Genomic DNA, 9,832 nt, shown 5'->3' on the forward strand with positions numbered 1-9,832 from the left:
TTAGTAACACAAACATTATTTCACAGATCCAGCTGCATTATGTGAGAATTACGGCCGTGATGCGCATTTTAATCGTCTACATTTCTGCATCGAAAATATAAACAAATATTCTTAGGTACGCGTTAACGGAAACATAATCCTTTCTATGAACTTGCCTACCTGGCTTAAGTGCATCGTTCCTATTCACAATGGCAGCTTGTCATAAGCACCATTCTCAGAAATGAAATCTCACTGTCTGAAGACGTCGCTATAGCTTCGCTTTTATTGTAATGAGTCGAAATTGTTTTCCGTGAAATACCTAATGACATTAGCTTTAGATGTAAAGGAGTTGTATAGTGGGGGATGACATTACCCAGGGATTAATGTAAATCCCTTAAAGGGGTATTCTTATTTTAGCAAATATAGGCTATTGTTTGTCAATGTACTCTGTATTGTATCTCAACAGTTTTCTCTGTATGGTGTCGTTTCATAGGAATCCTAGTTTACCTCCAGTCTCCAGCACTTCTCATGTAATGCCCCCTACCTATGCCTCTGAAGTACCTCCTATTCAGATAAATTATATCAAAGTACCCCCAAGTCTACACAGCATGAAGACAGTGTGAGTACCTATTAGAGAATAGAAACTTTCAATGTATACATCTAGTGGATCAAAAACTGTCCTGGTCCTGAATAGATGAAACACAGGAAGTGGGGGTGGCACTTAGCTAGTGTGATGTGCTGGAGAGGAGCAGAAATCCTGGACTGTGTACTTAAAATTTTTGTGTATGTCTGCCTTCTCCAGAGGATTCTTATTGTTCCTGAAAGGTAAATCAAGGTTTCCCTCTTATCACCCATAAAGTTCTGAGTAGCTGTTTCCTGTGTCCCTACTCCTGTATGTAAACAGTGTTGCATCCTGAATTTAATCTCCCCTGTACCCACTTTTAAGCTTGTCATCTCCATTATCAACAGCAGTACTTAGTATAACCCCTTCAACCTGTTCAGTCCACTGTACTTTCATCAGCACTATGTCATGGTATAGTAGTGACGCGTAGGTGCCATGTGATTGGCCAGACAAATTAAAGAAAGTACCTGTGTGTGTACTACTGGCAAATATCCCAGCTCAGTTTCCAGCCCGTGAAAGGAAGAAAATGTGAAATAGCTGTGCACCTTGGAGGGGACTCTCTGGATCAATACAGCAGTAAGAAAGCTAGAAAACCCTATCCCCATGCTGAGGAGTTAATGTACAAAACCATGGCTTTTAAAGTCTTTGCACAGGTAATAATTTTCAAATATAGGAAGGTGCAGCACAGGGAGAGTAGTGAGGACTAATATGGATGGCAATTCTGGGAGGCAGGTAGCATAACTGGTATATTTCTCATCATCCCTATGTGCAACTGGCCTTCAAGAGGTTTTACAGAGTTTTTTGTAATGCCCCCCTTTTTCTTCTTTAAAATATCAAACTATCAAGTACATTGCAGGGGAAGGACAGGTTGGCAAGGTAAAATTATCTGCTCCGACTTGGCCACCCATATAGCAAGCCATCCATCCACAACTTTGCCTTCGAAATGTCTGAATGATGAGTGTAGTATGATGTATTAAAGGGGCACTCCGGTGCTTACACATCTTATCCCCTATCCAAAGGATAGGGGATAAGATGCCTGATCGCGGGAGTCCCGCAGCTGGACGCGGCACCCGTTTGTAATCAGTTCCCGGAGCGTGTTCGCTTCGGGTCTGATTATGGTCGACCGCAGGGCCGTAGGCATATGACATCACGCCTCCGCCCCCGTGTGATGTCACGCTCTGCAGCTCAATGCAAGCCTATGGGAGGGGGCGTGATAGCTATCACACCCCCTCCCGTAGGCTTGCATTGAGGGGCGGAGCGTGACGTCACACGGGGGCAGAGGCGTGACGTCACACGCCGCCGACCCTGCGGTCGAGCGTAATCAGACCCGGAGCGAACACGCTCCGGGGACTGATTACAAACGGGGTGCCGCGTGCATGATCGCGGGCGTCCCCAGCTGCGGGACTCCTGCGATAAGGCATCTTATCCCCTATCCTTTGGATAGGGGATAAGATGTGTAAGCACCGGAGAAACCCTTTAAGTTTACAATACTGGACTCTTCTTATAAATATGTCTTGAAGTGCAGGGGAGAGATTGAGGTCTGACCATTAATGCTGCCAGTGGTGTATGAGCAATGGAAGAATGGAGACTTGGCTGGAGTGCAGCTCTATGGGGACACCTTAAGAGAAGTCTTCAGTATTAAAAATTCATAACCCTATATGTCTGGTTACTAAGAATGCCCACAGAGGAAGATAAAGTTATTCTGTCCAAAAAGTGCCAATGAGTCAATATGAAACTGAGGAGAGTTTGAAGGGAGTCATTTTTGTCAATGTTAATTTTTATGTAGGTGCCACAATGCCATTGATTATTACAAAAGAACAAACTTTTATCATTTGAACTACAAGTCCTGGGCAATACTTTAAATGGGATATCCAGAAATAAACAAACTTGGCTGCTAAGTTGCAATACCAGATGCAAACCTAAGGATCAGTGTGGCATAAGGATTCTTATTGTACTATGGAGGAGCAGGAAGTGAAAGTGAGGGACCTGGTGGTCACAGTGGCGGTCTGCTGAACCCCCAAAGTGGTCAGATACAAGGTGCCCAGATGAGTAGAGATTCCTAGGAGATCCTGTATAATGTATTGTTAACAGGAACCTTGCTGGGCCATGGTTTGAAGTAAAGTCAAGGCTAGATCCAGCTAGGCACTGTTTTTAGAAGAAAGTAGCCATATTTTTCTAATCCAGAGCAAAAAAAAGGGCAATAGTTAAAGAACAGTATCATACTTAAATAACCACAGCATGATACAGTCCTAACCAGTATCTGAGGAAAGGAATTCATGGGTTCATTATTTCAGAAGACAAAGGTAGGCAGAAAATGTAACAGAGCAGTAGGAAATGCTAAGAGAAAGCTTGGGTGTATAGGGAGAGGTATTAGCAGTACAGAGGGAAGTGCTCGTGGGTAATTAGGGAGATGTATTAGCAGTAGAGAGGGAAGTGCTCATGGGTGTTTAGGAAATACATAGATACATTGAAGCAACATCCCGGAAGAGCTACTAAACTGGTACATGAATTAAAGAAACTGCAGCAGAGTCCTGTTCACTTGAATAAGATAACACTACAGCAACTTGCACTACCGCTACGTATAGTATGGCATGTGAAAGGACGAGAGGCGGTAATCATTAGAGAGGCTGCGTCCCTCTCACAAGTACCACGGCCTCTTTAGACAGCTGATCGCTGGACGCACCAGAAGTCGGACTCCTGCAGATTAAAGATTGATGGCCACACCCAATGTTAGCTGTCAAGCACTTTATAAATTTAGCATGTACTTTTAACCATATAATCCATTGGATCTGTATTAATGAAATTTTTTTTTATTAATATAAACATTTTTATTTTATTAAAAATAGTTTTAAATGCTTTTATTTACATTTCCGATTTTTTTATGCATATAGTGAATTATGTTCCAGTGGGTCCGCATTGGTACCGTTTTAGCCCATAGAGATCAATCAGTTGAGTATAAAAATGTGTGTTCTGTTTTTGTGTAGTTCACATTTACATTTTTTTTTACATTAAAAAAACTGCTAAATCAAAACAGGTGATTCTTAAAAAAAATTAAAACAGCTAAAAATAGAAAACCACTATTGCCCCAACATCAGAGCCTATATAGAGAGTGTCCCATAGGTCCAGCATCCCCCCACTACCTAGCCCCCTGGCACTGGGCCACACCACCTCAGTCATTATTGTGCACCATTATCTGTATTTTGATAAGAAAGCGTGAATAAGACCTAAAACTGAAAACAATCAGAACATTCAAAAAAGTGGCAACAAGACCACCTCTACCTTTTCCCTATAGTTCTACAGTTGGACTACCAGTTAAAGGGGTGGTATGAGATTTTATAAACATGGCTGTTTTCTTTTAAAAACAGTGCCACTCTTATCTGTAGGTTAGATTTGTTATTACAGCCCAGTCCAATTCACCTGAATATTCCTGAGCTGCAATATCCCACACAAACTATGCTGTTTCTATACAAATCAGTGACAATTTGTCTACTTGTATACAAGATCTGTCAGGGCATGATGGGAGTTATATTTTAGCAAAAGCTGGAAAGTAACAGGTTGGGGAACACTAAGATAAGGTATTACAAAATAAATCGTTAGGGTAGGGTCAAACATAGCATATACACTTGGTATTTCACACTATGGGAAATACGCCGGGCAGCTGGAAGTCCGGAGCATATGTCGCTGTAGGCAGTGTATTTCACTACTAGCAGACAAACAGGGCTTCCCCGCCGCAGTCATGTGTGCGCAGTGCGGTTTGGAGGCAGGCCCATGCATCACAGTCACATCAGCAATCTGTACCTCACTGCACACACAAGGATGTGGGAGGGTAGCCCTGCGTGGGCAGTGAGGTTTGGAAGTGGGTCCAGAGCGACGATATGACTGTGACACATGGGCCTGCCTCCAAACTGCACTGCGCACACAGGACTGCAGCGAGAAAGTGTGACCCTACCCTTAAAGGAAATCTGTCAGCTTTATTTCATGCTCAGGGCTGCAGACATAGTCAGAGAGTTGACAATTAATACCTGTCTCTTTTCTGATTGCTGTCAAAGTTATAAAATCATGTTTTTTCTTCTAAGCTCAAGAGTCATAAAGGCTGCCCTGGCTGTCGCATGCATGCCTCCTCCCCTCCCTGTTTACCTTCCAGCACTGGCAGGGAAGGGGGGTGGGGGAGGGAGGAATCATGCACACTGCAGCTCAGCAACCACTTAAAGGGGTTCTCTGGGGGAATTTACTATTTTACAATTGTCCTCAGGCTGCCTAATAACATAAGAAAATCTTAACTCAGCTTTCTCCGTTTCCTCGTAGCTCCAGTATCTGAACACCCTGTCTCTGCTGACAGTCTGCTTCATGGAGCTGGCCTGAGCCAGAGCTGTAGACGTGACATCACAGCGCACAGCCAATCACTGGCCACAGTGGTGTCCCCCTCCACCAGTGATTGGCGAATGGCACAGTCAGTTCCCTCAGCTGTAGACTCTATGCTCTGCAGCTCGGGGGAAAGCAAAGCCTCCGGCCCAGACATGGTGCTCTGATACCAGAGCTATGAGAGAGTGGAGGAAGGGGAGTTAAAGTTTTTGTTATGTTATGAAGCAGGGACAGTTGTAAAAAATATATATATATATATATATATATATATATATATATATATATATATATATAAAGAAATTCCACTGGACACTTTTATGAATCTTGAGAAGAAAAACATAATTTTATAACTTTGCAAACAGCCATCATATAAGAGACAGGTATAATTAGCTTTCTGCCCATGTCTGTCCATATCTGAGCATAATATAGAGCTGACAGGGTCCCTATAACTGACAAGTTCAGCTCTGCTACATCTGCAAAATAAAGATTCACTTATGTATTAGAAAATCTGTAAAAAAAAAAAAATGAATGCTGCAGCTCAGCACTGCCTTAAAGGTGTTTTCCAGTGGATTATTTTCCAATCATCCCCAGGCTGCCTATTAAAATAACAAAAACTTTAATTCACCTTCCTATGCTCCCTCGTAGCTCCGGTATCATAATGCCCTGTCTCGGCTTCACAGAGCCATCTGAACTGTGGGCGTGACGTCACAGCGCCACTCAGCCAATCACTGGCCACAGGGCTGTATGACCTTTGCCAGTAATTGGTAAGCGCCACTGTTGATTCACCCTCTGTAGACGCTTTGCAGCTTGGAGGAAAGCAGAGTCATAGTCATCGGCCACGGACAGGTCACCCAGATACTGGAGCTAATAGGGAGTGGAAGAAGGTGAGTAAAAATTTTTGTTGTATTATCAGGCAGCATGGGGACAATTGTAAAATAATAAATTCCACCAGACAAGCCATTTAAGGACTCTTAAGCTTAGAAGAAAAACATGATTTTATAACTTTGCAAATCGCCATCATATAAGAGACAGGTATAAACCAGCTATCTGCCCATGTCTGCATCTCTGAGCCCGATATAGAGCTGACAGATTCCCTTTAATGGACAAGTCCAGCTCTGCTACATCTGCAAAAGGATGTTTTGCTTATGTATTAGAATATCTGTTAAAAAGAAAGATGAGCGTACTTTTGACTTACATGCTAGGGATAAGCACAGACTGGATTTTCACAGCTGTGCAGTAGCTAGTTGGGGTGGAGGCATTTTAGGGGGGGGATATATCTGCAATCAACTCCCTTTCCCTTGTCTCCAAGTGAATTAGGTGAGCACAGACCTGTAAGACTTCCAGCACTAAGCCATGTACATCACTTATGCAGGGCAGGGAGGGGTGGGGGAGAGAGGTGGCATGAATGCTGCAGCTCAGCACTGCCTTAAAGGGATTGTCCAGTGGATTATTTTCCAATCATCCCCAGGCTGCCTATTAAAATAACAAAAACTTTAATTCACCTTCCTATGCTCCCTCGTAGCTCCGGTATCATAATGCCCTGTCTCGGCTTCACAGAGCCATCTGAACTGTGGGCGTGACGTCACAGCGCCACTCAGCCAATCACTGGCCACAGGGCTGTATGATCTTTGCCAGTAATTGGTAAGCGCCACTGTTGATTCACCCTCTGTAGACGCTTTGCAGCTTGGAGTAAAGCAGAGTCATAGTCATCGGCCACGGACAGGTCACCCAGATACTGGAGCTAATAGGGAGTGGAAGAAGGTAAGTAAAAATTTTTGTTGTATTATCAGGCAGCATGGGGACAATTGTAAAATAATAAATTCCACCAGACAAGCCATTTAAGGACTCTTAAGCTTAGAAGAAAAACATGATTTTATAACTTTGCAAATCGCCATCATATAAGAGACAGGTATAAACCAGCTATCTGCCCATGTCTGCATCTCTAAGCCCGATATAGAGCTGACAGATTCCCTTTAATGGACAAGTCAAGCTCTGCTACATCTGCAAAAGGATGTTTTGCTTATGTATTAGAATATCTGTTAAAAAGAAAGATGAGCGTACTTTTGACTTACATGCTAGGGATAAGCACAGACTGGATTTTCACAGCTGTGCAGTAGCTAGTTGGGGTGGAGGCATTTTAGGGGGGGGGATATATCTGCAATCGACTCCCTTTCCCTTGTCTCCAAGTGAATTAGGTGAGCACAGACCTGTAAGACTTCCAGCACTAAGCCATGTACATCACTTATGCAGGGCAGGGAGGGGTGGGGGAGAGAGGTGGCATGAATGCTGCAGCTCAGCACTGCCTTAAAGGGATTGTCCAGTGGATTATTTTCCAATCATCCCCAGGCTGCCTATTAAAATAACAAAAACTTTAATTCACCTTCCTATGCTCCCTCGTAGCTCCGGTATCATAATGCCCTGTCTTGGCTTCACAGAGCCATCTGAACTGTGGGCGTGACGTCACAGCGCCACTCAGCCAATCACTGGCCACAGGGCTGTATGACCTTTGCCAGTAATTGGTAAGCGCCACTGTTGATTCACCCTCTGTAGACGCTTTGCAGCTTGGAGGAAAGCAGAGTCATAGTCATCGGCCACGGACAGGTCACCCAGATACTGGAGCTAATAGGGAGTGGAAGAAGGTGAGTAAAAATTTTTGTTGTATTATCAGGCAGCATGGGGACAATTGTAAAATAATAAATTCCACCAGACAAGCCATTTAAGGACTCTTAAGCTTAGAAGAAAAACATGATTTTATAACTTTGCAAATCGCCATCATATAAGAGACAGGTATAAACCAGCTATCTGCCCATGTCTGCATCTCTGAGCACGATATAGAGCTGACAGATTCCCTTTAATGGACAAGTCCAGCTCTGCTACATCTGCAAAAGAATGTTTTGGTTATGTATTAGAATATCCGTTAAAAAGAAAGATGAGCATACTTTTGACTTACATGCTAGGGATAAGCACAGACTGGATTTTCACAGCTGTGCGGTAGCTATTTGGGGTGGAGGCATTTTAGGGGAAGGGGGGATATATCTGCATTCGACTCCCTTTCCCTTGTCTCCAAGTGAATTAGGTGAGCACAGACCCGTAAGGAAAAAAAAAAAAAAAAAGTCAGGGTAGCAGAGGGAGTCACCATAATGCCCCATCTTCAAGTCATTTCCAAATAGCCCTAATGCGCTTTTGAAACCTAATTTCATAATTTACCGGCAGCCGGGAAGCTGGAAGAAAATAAAATAATAATAATTCGTAGCCTCTGGACAACAAACTCCGCTTTTCTTCTGAAAAGGTAATTATCCCCTTTAAAAAAAAAAAAAAAAAAAGGAAAAAGAAAAACCGCCATCTCATATTAAGCTAAAATCTCATCAGAAGAGAAAGAGGCCCTCATTACAGGTAATTACGCAGGAATTAGAAACATCATTTAACTAAATGAGTGAATAATACCGCGGAGATTGAGGGAAACTTGGTACACTTCTGCAGAACACTCTAAGTCGCATTACAAAAATTGTTCCTCTTTAATGGAATAATTCCTTTTTCTCGTCTGAGCGGCTTTCAGGGAAGAAAAAAAAAAAAAAACTACTGAGACTCTGCAGCCGGAGAGGGACTAAAAGGAGCTGACATGTAAAAGCCATCTCTGCAGGAGAGTGGGATTATAAAGAGCTCCTCAGACGGCGTAATGAGGCAAATTAAGCTAAGGGCTGCAAGAAGGAAGAAAAGGAAAAACGCAAGCACTTTTTTTTATGATGATTATTGTTATTATTATGAATATCGAGCTTGTTCAATGAAGAATGTGTTCCGGGGGTCTATGGAGGGAGATGGAACTGGAAGGCAGAGGTTACGTCGGCATCGTAAATCAAAACCTATGGTCGCTGGCGGTAATAATAGGGCACCCCTGGACTCGCTAACGCCACCGTATGATATGGTTAACCCTTCTACTGACCCACATGCAAAGGGTAACAGAGATAAGACGGGAAGGATAAATAACTCCGGCACTCTGGTTTTGGGAGTTTGGTTAATCCTAAGGACAACAATATGGTCCCCCCACACTGTCTAGGACAGTGGTCTTCAAACTGTGGACCTCCAGCTGTTGCAAAACTACAACTCCCAGCATGCCCGGACAGCCGTTGGCTGTCCGGGCATGCTGGGAGTTGTAGTTTTGCAACAGCTGGAGGTGCTGGGAGTTGTAGGTGCTGGGAGTTGTAGTTTTGGAGGTGCTGGGAGTTGTAGTTTTGCAACAGCTGGAGGTGCTGGGAGTTGTAGTTGTAGTTTTGTTGGGAGTTGTAGTTTTGCAACAGCTGGAGGTCCACAGTTTGAAAACCACTGGTCTAGGGGTTAACATGAAAACCTTATTCATATGGGAAGAGTAAACCTGCATTTTTAAATGTAAAATCTGCAACCCATATGATGTGACAGACCTAATAGGATTCATGCTGCTTTAAAATATAATGATATAATTATTATTATTATTATTATTATTATAATTAATAATAATAATAATAATAATAAAATATATACATATATATGTTTATTACTTTCATAATTATTTTTATTATAATTAAATAATAAAATAAATATTATGTATATATATATATTAATGAAATATATATTTATATATATATATATATATATATATATATATATATATATGTTTATTTGTTTTATTATTATAATTAAATAATAAAATAAATATAATAATTAGAGATGAGCGAACTTACAGTAAATTCGATTCGTCACGAACTTCTCAGCGCGGCAGTTGATGACTTATCCTGCATAAATTAGTCCAGCTTTCAGGTGCTTCGGTGGGCTGGAAAAGGTGGATACAGTCCTAGGAAAGAGTCTCCTAGGACTGTATTCACCTTTTCCAGCCCA

This window comes from Hyla sarda, chromosome 7 (assembly GCF_029499605.1).
Source record: "Hyla sarda isolate aHylSar1 chromosome 7, aHylSar1.hap1, whole genome shotgun sequence".
NCBI lineage: Eukaryota > Metazoa > Chordata > Amphibia > Anura > Hylidae > Hyla > Hyla sarda.